Source organism: Peromyscus maniculatus, chromosome 6 (assembly GCF_049852395.1).
Source record: "Peromyscus maniculatus bairdii isolate BWxNUB_F1_BW_parent chromosome 6, HU_Pman_BW_mat_3.1, whole genome shotgun sequence".
Classification (NCBI taxonomy): Eukaryota; Metazoa; Chordata; class Mammalia; order Rodentia; family Cricetidae; genus Peromyscus; species Peromyscus maniculatus.
In genome coordinates this window covers 115,189,768-115,200,981 of record NC_134857.1, presented here as the reverse complement: position 1 = coordinate 115,200,981, position 11,214 = coordinate 115,189,768, and the positions used below count along the sequence as shown (strand labels likewise).

Here is an 11,214-nt window from a genome sequence, read left to right as displayed (position 1 = left end):
ACTCACTTGGGAGCTACCTCGCCCCAGGCTGTCATCCCCAACCCAAAGAACAAAGCAGCTCAAATGCTCGCAAACGGTCATCACTGGGAGGCCTCTCCAGAAAAATAACCCCCTTTGAGCCGGATAAGGATTTATGAGCTGTAAACCAACACTGTGGGTCCCACTGCCGCTATAGTTCCATCCACAGCAGTGATCACACAGGCCGGACAAGGTGCTGTGGATGGAATAACTGACCAGATTGAAGACTTCACCCAAACCCAACCTAAGCTCATAGTTCTCTGGAGAGATGGCAGCTCCGATCTCGAAATTCCGGTTCAGTCTGCGAAGAGACCTGAGTGGAACCGAGACCCCCGGCGCGGGGAACCTGCAGATGGGATTGACTTTTGTGCGGGGCACGTGGGGACTTAAGCCGGTCTCCGGTGGCCTCCAGCTGTTCGGGCCTGCCCTTGGGCAACCGGGCGCCTCCCGGGGGCGTCACGACCGCAGCGGGGCTGGGGGTTCGGGGCGCCGGGTCGGGGCGCGCGGGCTTTCCCCCACCCCCGGCGGCGACCCCACCTCCCGCCCCCGCTGCGCGCGCGCGTGGGTCCGTCCGTCTGTCTGCTCTCTCTCGACGTCAGTGGGAATTTCCAGCCAGGAAGTGAGAGAGTGAGCGAGAGAGGACGAGAGAGAAGTACCGAGGCGAGCCGGGCAGGAAGAGGAGGTTTCGCCACCCGAGCGGCCCGGCTACGCGCTGACGGCTTCCCGTGCCCTGCGCGCCCCCGGCCTCCCGCCGCCGCCGCCGCCGCCGCCGCTGCAGCCGCCGCCGCCGCCGCCCTCGGCCTGCTCGCGGGCCGGCTCCAGCAGCGCAGGCCGGAGCTCAGGGCCCCGCCGCGCCCGGCCCGCCCCGCGCTTCTCCGCCCGCGCCGCAGCCATGGCGCGCCGCTGAGCCGCCGGCCCGCAGCCCCGACCCCGCTCGGGCTCCCGCCGGTCCGCGCCGTCCCGCAGCGGGAGCCCGCAGGCGCCGAGAGGCCGCGCCCGCCTGCACCTCCAGGGTAAGCCCCAGGGATCGGAGGGGGACGGAGCCGCCCGCCACCTCTCTCTCCGCGGCAGCCCTGCGGCGGGTCCGATCGGCTCGCTGCGGCGCGGGGCTCCGGGCGGGTCCGCCGGAGGGGTGAGGGGGAGCGCGGGGAGGGAGGGCGAGCCGGGGCAGGAATTGCGGGACGCGCGGCCCCGGCTGCGGGGACAGGGCACATCCGCACTGGGCGACCCGAGGCCTCTCCGGCCGGCGGGGCCCATCGCGACTCCGCGGGCGGGAACGGGAACCGGAGGGGAACTCGAGCAAAGTTTTAGAAATAGCTCCCCAAGCCCCTGCCGCGGGGGGGTGGCTGCCGGGCTGAGGTCCGCTGCGGCGGAGGAGAGATAGGAAGGTGCTTGGTGCAGTGCACAGCCAGATTTCACCGAAGGGCGGTCGGTGAAATGAAAGCAGAAGTGTCTGTCAGTCCTCCAGGCTGGCAAACCCCTTCCCAGCTCCTCAGAATCCAGCAGGAGAGCCCAGGGCCCACTTTACGATCTGTGATGGACACCCCAACACACACCCCGGCCACACACACACACACACACACACACACACACACACACACACACACACACACACACACACACACTGTATTCAGCTGCCAGATCTCAACATTGATTTTCAAAATATAAGGAGGGCCTCACACCGATTCTCCAGGCCTGGCATTTGAGAGAGAAATTACCTACTAATAGAACCTCTTAAGACACTTGATTGCAGGAAACTCTAGAATAATGGCACCATGTATAGTGCATGACCTCTAAAACAAAAAACAGTACAAACGACGTCTTTCCTACATGTAAGCTTTCTTAGGTCTCCTGAGATAGACACCGACCTTGACTCTATCTATTGGTCTGTTCTGAAACTTAAATGGAACTAATGATAAAAGATTTCATCATCTAGATTTAGTACATTTTTTATGGACTTTTTAAAGTGAAGGTTGACTTTGCAGCTTTCTGAGTAACCATATTTAACTAAAATTTTTTGTGGTAGGGCTCATAACTGAGAAATATTTGCAGTGTTTATTAACATTTGATAGCCATGGCATCAAATAATGGGGTACAGACGGATGGTCGTGGGTAATTACGAAAGCTGGAGATCAAGATAGACTTCAGTAGCTTTCTAGTGGAATCCTCAACGGAGTATTCTTGGGTGGCATAAAATGCATTAATGTTTGTAAGACCTTCAAAAGGGAAACTCGATTAAAGTAAGCCCTTAACTGTAGTGTGTTTTTCCCTGATTTTAATATTGTGCTTTCTAGAGATGGAGCCACTTACTGTCTGATGAACTAAAAATTATGTAAATTATTTACAGCAAAGTACTTTGCTTAGCCTATGAACTTGAGAAGACGGGAATCAAAAGCTTTGCTTCCTGTTGCATTTAACATTTGTCATCCAATCGGATGACTAACAGAACACATACAATGATGGGAAGGTGAAATCTGCAGCCCTTGTCCATGTTGATACATCTGGGAGTCTCCTGCTAGCTTAGAGAAAATGTTTTCTTGGCTTAACATAACTTAAACAAGTGCGAGCACAAAAGAAGCCTTCTCCGTAGACATAATGCTGGCACTAAAATACTATACTTGCTGGGAAATGCTAACCACTTCAAAACCAAAAGACTTTTAAAGAAAGTTGTTTAATCCTGTTAAAGGTTGGTGGCCACCTGACACTCTGTTATCTTTGTTCACAAAGTCGGTTACATCTTGTGTTCTACTCGTGGCAATTACTTGAGCTGAGTAGGTAGTGAACGTCCCTGTGTTTCAAAGCCAGTTAGTCAATACTGGAGTATACATACAAAAATAGTCCTTCCCCTTTGTAAGCACTGCTTTGATCTTTGTGTTTCCTTTTTGACTTGTGCCTCTAAAACTAGACCAGCCAGGCTGGCTGGGTTTGCAGTGGGTTAAAGCCCAACTAGTTGGAAATGGGCAGCGTTTTAGATTTAGTGACCATGTTCCTTGTCGTGGTCCCTCCAGACGAATCGGAGCTCAGTGGAGCAGGTAGCATTTCTGCAGGCTGTTTTCACTGCTGCGTTCAGACTTCCAGAGAAGTGATGAAGTAAGCCGCTGCCTTGGCGCTCAGGGATTGCTCATTGTGGTAGATAGAGCTAGATAAAAACTTGGCAGCCACATGGATTGTGGATCATCCTTCAGTCAGCAAGCCCGTGGTTTTACCTAATTTATTTATAAGGTATTCCCCGGCTCAGCAGAGGTGAGAGTTCTGGCTTCTTGGGGGGAAGTGACCACTTAAAACCTTCAGTTAATTTGAGCTTGGGAAAAGAAAGAAAAGTAGCTGCCATTTTTAAACAATAAGCTAAAATAATTGTTCCTGAGTTGCCACGTGGATTTATTGTTTAGCCGGACTGGGCTAAACCTAGGGCCTTATAAGTGTTCTACTATGGAACTATACCTCCATATACCTCCAGCCCGGCTGGCAGTAGTTTTGGATAATGTGCTCAAGATACCATCTTTTTTCCCCTCCAGAAATTACTGATAGATGCCCTGTTCTGGGTCAGAGATACTGTGTTAGGAAGTGTCCCAGGAATGCACTAGTTGAACCAAAGGAGTAAATCCTTGTGTTGTGCTCTTTTCCTGTGACAGATTGGACAGGAATTCTGTCCAGGAGATTGGATGTTTGTGAGTCGGTATCTGAGTTTCATGAGTTTGTCTTCTGGTAGGAAGCTGTTTTGTTTGGGTGGCTTACCAACTTTCTGCTTACAACATGAGTGAATTATATAAGGTAGTATGCTTGTTGTGTTAGAAGAAAAGGACCAGGAGAAGGTTGAAGAGAATTGTGCTAGAAGACTCACGTGCATTGCTCCTGCATTTCTGTCTGATTATGGCTGGTTGACACCGGAGCACCCAATTCTGCTTCTGAGAATTGTGATTTTGCACCTCCCATCAGTACTGAACCCAATTGTTGTGTTAGAGGTGAGCAGGTAGAAGAATAAGAGAGGATGTATCCCAGCAAATGCATTCTGTGGAAGCTTGGGAGATTTGAGGTTTTTAACTAAGTGCAGACACTCAGCCTCAGGGAGGAATGTTTGGAAGATGGGCATAGTCTTGCAAGAGTAGAATCTGGACGAGGTTTGAAAACCACATAGTGTGGTAGAGTTAATAACTCTTACCTTTGTGCTGTGGCCTTAATGGGAATACACTGTCTTGTTGGGCAGGAAGAAGAGAAGGGAGGGAGAGAGAGAGCTGGAAGACAGGAGAGAGGGAGGGAAGGAGGGAGAGATGAAGGAAGGGAGGGAGGGAGGGAGGGCATTCTTTTCCTGCTGATGAAATTTCTGTATCCTTCTTGCTTCTGTACTGTCTTAGAGGATGTTCCCGGATGCTAGTTAATATTTTCAGATGAGATTGGAAGACTAACCAATAGTTTAAAAAATAAGATAAGACTGCTTTACTTCAACACAAAGAGTTTAAAGGCTAATAAAAGATAAGATTTGGTTAAAAAAAACTGTGAAGTCTAAGAGAGAGAATATAGATAAAACTTTGTTGTTGGAGTATTAATCCTAAGTACTATATATAAAATTTTTTTTAAATGTACTATTATGAAGCCCTATACTTTGTGTAGTAACTAACAGATTTAATTATCAGTAATGTAACTTTGATAGGCTTTAATTTGTTGTTTGTTTTTAAAACAGGAATAATGATATATATGTTCTAATTATCTAGTACAAATTGCCTTCTAACTTTTTATCTGTTACTGTTAGGCTCCTAATCTAACCAGCTTTCATTCTGACCCATGCTTCTAACAGATTTAAATATTTATTTATTCCTTCTTCAGCTGTGAAAAAACCCTGAGCTTTCAAGAAGGATATAAATATATTCTACAAGTCATATTCTTTAGAAAAGCCTAAAATTATTTTAAAAAGAATAAAAGGCTATTTGAAAGAGTCTAGTCTTATAGTTCTAACTAAAAGCAAATAACATCTAATCTATACTGAAAAGAAATCTCTAACCCTTACGTTGATATTTATATGATAGTTATATTTATATTCATATGATATTTATATAATACTCGATAAATGATTCACATTAAATTGTTTCAACAGGCAGCCTTTTACTAAAGGCCAGTTGTTCTCAACCAATGGGTCACAACCCTTTTGAGAGTCGAACAACCCTTTCAAAAGGGGTCGATATCAGATATCCTACATATTCAACATTTGCATTACAATTCATAACAGTATCAAAATGACAGTTATGAAGTAGCAAGGAAATAATTTTATGGTTGGGGGGTCACAACATGAGGGACTGTATTGAATGGTCTCAGCATTACAGAGGTTGACAACCACTGCTATGGACAGTAGAAAGTACTCTGTTTGCCAAGCGGTGGTAGCAGCACAGGCCTTTAATCCCAGCACTCAGGAGGCAGAGGCAGGCGGATCTCTGTGAGTTTGAGGCCAGCCTGGTCTACAGAGTGAGTTCCAGGACAGCCAGAGCTACACAGAGAAACCCTGTCTTGAAAAAACACAAAAAAAAGTATACTGTTTCATCTTTCTTTCTGGTAAGAAAGAAGAAGCCCCCAAACCCAGTTTTTGCTTCCTAGACACTGTATTTTATGTGAAGTACATTTAGGGTTTATTAGGGTGAATAAATTATTAAAAAATTACCTATTGCTCTCATAAAAAAGGAAGGCTTTCATTCTAAAGGGGAATTTATGAAATGCAAAAGTATCATTTTAATTTTAAAGTTTTAGAGAGACACTAGCCAAGCAAGGTAATAAAGTAACCAAAACCCTTACACAGGTTTTTTTTTTTTTTTTTTTTTTTTTTTTTTTTTTTTTTTTTGTGTGTGTGTGTGTGTGTGTGTGTGTGTGTGTGTGTGTGTGTGTGTGTAAAACTTTTTTGCAAGGTTCAAACTTCTCTAAATTCCACTGAAACTGTAATTTCAGTGCTAGCCTCTCTGAAAAAGGAACCAATGCTAACACAAAGGTTTTTAACACCTACCCAAATCCATCAGCCAAAAGGTCTGAAATAAAATATGGCCTTGAGAAGTAATGTTTGTCACTCGTGAGTCTATGCCTGTTCCAAGGAACTGGATGGAAAACCTGGTGAGCAGCGCTCACTCAGCCAGTTTACTGTCTCCATTGTCACCTTGTGATGACCTTGCAACACTGAAACCTGGGTCTCCCACAGGCGAGCTCGGTTCATCCCTCAAGTAGCACTTTCAGAAAATTGAGCTTGAAACTACGCATCTGACCACTTGTTTTTGACAGACTCAATTTATCCAATGAAATACACCACCCAGACTAGGAAGGGACAAGACGCCAATCTCCATCCTGATGTCTCTGTGTCCTGGGAGGCCCTAGGAAAGCCTTCTTTGCTGTCCTCAACCAACTGTTCTGAGCCTCACCTCTCTTCATGACACTCAAAAACATACATCCACGTTGGAGAAAAGTTAGTGTGTGTGTGTGTGTGTGTGTGTGTGTGTGTGTGTGTGTGTGTGTATGCTTCACCTCTCTTCATGACACTTAAAAACACATATCCACATTGGGGAAAAGTTAGTGTGTGTGTGTTGTATTCCTCACCTCTCTTTATGACACTCATACATGGATGTATGTTTATGAGGGAAAGTGTGTGTGTGTGTGTGTGTGTGTGTGTGTGTGTGTGTGTGTGTGTATGTGTGTGTGTGTGCATATCTAGTCTTTTTCTTTGTTACCAACAAACTCAGAGAATTAAGCATGTACACATGCACCCAGTGCATGGAAAGCTGTCTTTGCTGAAAAGGGCAGTGAAAGTGACTGGCAGAGGTGTTTGTCAGTTAAAATCATAGACAGCCCAAGCACACTGCCTGTGCCCTCCTCATGACACTGCTATACAAGCAGTATGTTCAGCTGGGCTCCGTGGCGTGATGAACTCATCCTGCAGCTTCTGGATATATCTAGAATAAACAAAGCTGTAACTTTGTCCTGGCCGCTGTGTTAGTCACATGTGTGTGGGCAGCCGTGCATTTCATATTAGACGTAACAGTTTGTTGTTGTTGGTTTTCTTCCATGTAAACCTCTCCATAAATGAGGCTCAGCAGAGTTTCTATGGAGGGCTTACTAATTATAAACTTGAACTAAAGAGAAAAAAGCTATATCAAGTTGAGCATTCCTTCTGAGAAAGAGGTTAACATTTAAGAGTGTAGATTGTTTGAATGAATTTTATTCACGCAAAGAGCAACAACAACAACTTCCCAAAATCTTATTCTGTTATATAGTCTGTGACTTGATCTGAACCTGTTATGCCGTGTATCAGCGTGGGAGTACACCCACCCTTGCTGTATCACCCGCCAGTTCTCCCATACCTTCTACATATTTATTGGCTCTCTCTCTAAGCCCACAATTCATTTTAATAGAAAAACTATTTACTTAATTGTCTTAGGAAATGTGCCTTCAAAGATAAGAATTTTAGGAGTGAGATCATCGTAACTATTTTACATATGTTACCATAAATGTATACCTCGTGTCTTAATGACTTGTCAAGATGTTTCCTAGCTTTTGGTTCTTAAACATGGGTTTCTTTGTAGGGTCAACCATTTATTGATGTTTGGCTATTAACACTTACTTAAAGGCTTTAGTATCTTTTGTTGTTGTTGTTGTTGTTGTTGAGGTATGGGCATGGGACAGAAGACAACAGCATCTAATATAAAGCTCTACGTATGATGGACCTTTTAAAAAAATTACATTTATTTCTTTAGTTTGTGGAGATCAGGGGACAACTTGCAGGAGTTGGTTCTCTGTTTTCACCACATGGATCTTGGGGATTGAACTCAGGTCGTAAGGTTTGGCAGCAAGCGCCTTTACCTGCTGAGCCATCTCACCAGCCCCATGTGGTGTGCTTTTATGGCTTAGAAATTTAAAGGTAAAACAGTGTGGAAGAAATATGGATGGCCATTCGTATGGGGCAAACAGAGTGGAAAGGAAGGAACACACAGGCAAAGATGAGAATAAAAGTTAAGTCAAACCTAACGTCGCCCTGTTGGGTATTTATAAAAGTACTTAGGAGAATATGTAATACCATTGGTTTGTAGAAAATCAAAACTGAAAACAAATATAAAATCTAGGAAGTAGGAAATATATTTTTAAATGCACTCAAACTGCTTCTTCTAAACCAAGCAGGCAACCTGGGAGGGACTGTCTACAGGAAATGGATTAAAGTGAACCTAAAATACAGCCAGTTGAATACTCTATTTATTTAATCAATTCATTTCCAATGCTTTGAATCCATGGAGCACTGTAACCAGGATGACTGTGTAGATGTCCTTAAACCTTGGAGCCTTGAAAGACTTGGCCCAAACAATGACAATAAACATAAGTAAAGGTTTAGGGAGAGTTCTCTAGTGCTTAAGATTTAATGTTAAATCTTGAATGTGAAAATAAAACAATCTAGAAGGTGAATCAGAATTCCAGAGAAATGGGTAAGTTATGGACTTCGTAGCTGAAGGGGAAGAGGTCACTCAAGTAGAGTTGTTGCCTGTGAGTAGGTGTTTGTAGGCATTTCATGGCACTTATCCTGTTTAGAAATTGAAAACAGGTATTTGCCTATTATGTGCAGAACTATTGCACACACTACACTACAAAAAAGTCATTTCTCCTATTCTAAGAAAAATTCTAAGTAAACATCGTGCACTTGGCAAGTTAAAATCAAAGCATGGTATCTGACAATAATTAAATATCTGCCATTGTTCTCTTGCCAGTTATAGTACTCATTTGGTATAATTTCTTTCTGTGTATTTACCCAATTTCCCATTGAAAACATTTAATTCAATTTTAACAAGCACACAGAACCATGAAAATAGTTCCCGATTATTTAAGAATACTGTATGGTTGGTCATTTACCCTACAATTATGGTTCTTTTTTTCCGGATGGGGTAGGGGAAACACCCTGCTTCTCTTAGAAAGTCTACTGTGATCGCCAAATAGGAGTTAGTCCAAGTTGCTGTTGAGGTAGTTTAATCCTGTGTTGCAATAGATGGATGATGTTTTAGGTAAGTCTCTGCACTTACTACATACGGGCTAGACAGAAGTGGCATAGCCATTTGGGACAAATCACGGAAAACAGGGTTTGATTGCTAGACACCTGAGGATCTCTACAGAGACGCTCCCATCAGTGTGCCAGTCTAAATTTCTCATCACCCCCTCACACCTGTTCCTTGCACACATAAGGGGATGCCGTTTGCTAGCCCAGCATGCCATTCTTCAGGCTCTCCGCCAGTCTAACAGCCCTTCCTTCCTAACCCTTACTTTCCCCTTTAGTTGCTCCTAGAGTCTCTTGATCTGCTGCCCATCCCTTCTGGGCTGGGTTCCTGACTTTCTTTTCTCCTCTGTCTCCCAATGCAGTCTCTTGCTTTTGGCCCCTTTAGCCCAGGCATCATAGCCTACTTTCTTGTTCTTTCCTATTCTGAAGTGAATCACACTTGTTTTTGCAGCTGATCTCACCATGTCTCACCTCCCTAAATCCTCACTCATCACCTAATTCTCTTTGAGTCGCTCCTCCCCACCCCCAGCTTCCCCTCTTTAATACATTTGCATGAGAGGACTCTCTTTTGTGCCCACCCTGCTGACTGCTGACATTCAGGCATGGCTCAGCATCACCTTCCCCCATCTTCCTTTTTCTGTTATGTCGGCCACCCTGTGAGGAATTATGTTGGCCATTCTGTTTTCTCTTGACTTTTTACAGATCTTTAAATGAGACATCATCAGGCAGAGATTATTTTATTTAGTTTCTATTTGCACAGCACACTTTATGTTTGCTGAAGGAACAAGTAACTAAACAAAATGATTAGGAAGCTGTGTTCCTCATTAAGCTGTGTGGCTCTCAGTAAGCAAACTAATTTCTTTGGGTCTTGTTTTGTTTCTTGTAAAAAGAGAGGGCAAGTTAGAGATAGACTGTATGAATATCTACCTCTAATGTAATTAGGCTTCTTTTCATGCCATTGCATTGATTGGAAGACCTCAGATTTTCTTGCCATCTTGAGGTGCCAATAAAAAGAAAGGGCATGGGTGTGCATGAAGCCAATTCTTGATTTTCAATGATTATATGAATTTGTTGGTTTTGTGGATAGTGGGTTATTTTTTTTTTTTTTGGTCCTGACACTAGATGGTTTTGGGATTTCATCATGCAGTTATTAACTAGTTTCTTACATTTTATCTACCCAAAGAAAACTTTGGCAAATTTGAGACAGACATTGACTATAAAATTCAGTATTTGAATTATTAGTTGATTCCAGTTTGGAAAAGGAAGAAGACACAGTGGTGATGGTGTAAGCTGAGCCTTCATCTGTCATAGAAATTTGATAAGTCACTGACAAAAATATAAGCACATCACTGAGAATGTGAATAGAAGGTAAATAGCCGAGTCTTTGGGGTTAGTAGGATTGGAGGCAGGCAGGAGAGAGGGAAGGCAGCATTGCTTATCTTAGCAATCATTTTAACCTGATTTTTCTTCTTCCCTCCCAGCTTTCTTAGACTAATTAAAAAGCATATATTTATGGTGTACAAGGTAATCCTGTTCACACTTCAGGAAATGATTAAATACACTGACGTATGTAGTGTTTTAATTATACAGTAGCAATTCGTTTGAGGGGCCATCAAATCCTTCTTGTGTGCCGGGTCCTCAGAAATACAATACTGACCAAAACAGAGGTACAGAACTGAATGGAGTTTACATTATGGAATATTGTTGATGTTAACCTTTCTGAAGCTTAAAGAACCAAATAACTAAGAAAGTACATGATGGTGAAGGGGAATCATTAGTGATTGTCTTAGAATGAGTATACTTAGCCTTGGTAGAAGTCAAAAAGTAGAATATTGCTGACCCCTCCAAACTCTTATGACCCCTCTAAGGACCTCTGCCCAAACTCTCACCTCAACGGCTCCGTTAGCAGCTTCTGGACTGTAAAAATATTGATTCTCTCACTCACATTCATCCTCACCCGACAATTAAGAATTAAGGCATGGCAGCACATGTTAGAAATCCCAGCATTCTGGAGGCGGCTTCAAGGCTAGCCTAGGCTACATGATAAAACCATGTCAAAAACAATAGCATCAGCTACAACTAAACCAAACCAACCCCCAACCCCCCACAAAACAATGAGTCGATACTCCGGAGTGGCTGATGGCCTCAATGTCAGTCAGTTTATTTCTGATTTTCATCACTAAACACAATGTCGTTTG

General features: G+C 43.8%; 1 protein-coding gene across 1 annotated transcript in view; it reads left to right on the top strand.

The window, feature by feature from the left end:
• Window positions 1-806: 806 nt before the first annotated feature.
• Window positions 807-11,214, top strand: part of Nfkb1 (nuclear factor kappa B subunit 1) — a 117,119-nt gene continuing 106,711 nt past the window's right edge. Inside the window, exon 1 of the mRNA XM_076575033.1 lies at window positions 807-1,031. The gene's annotated coding sequence lies outside the window, so the exon portion shown is untranslated. The remainder of the gene's footprint in view (window positions 1,032-11,214) is intronic.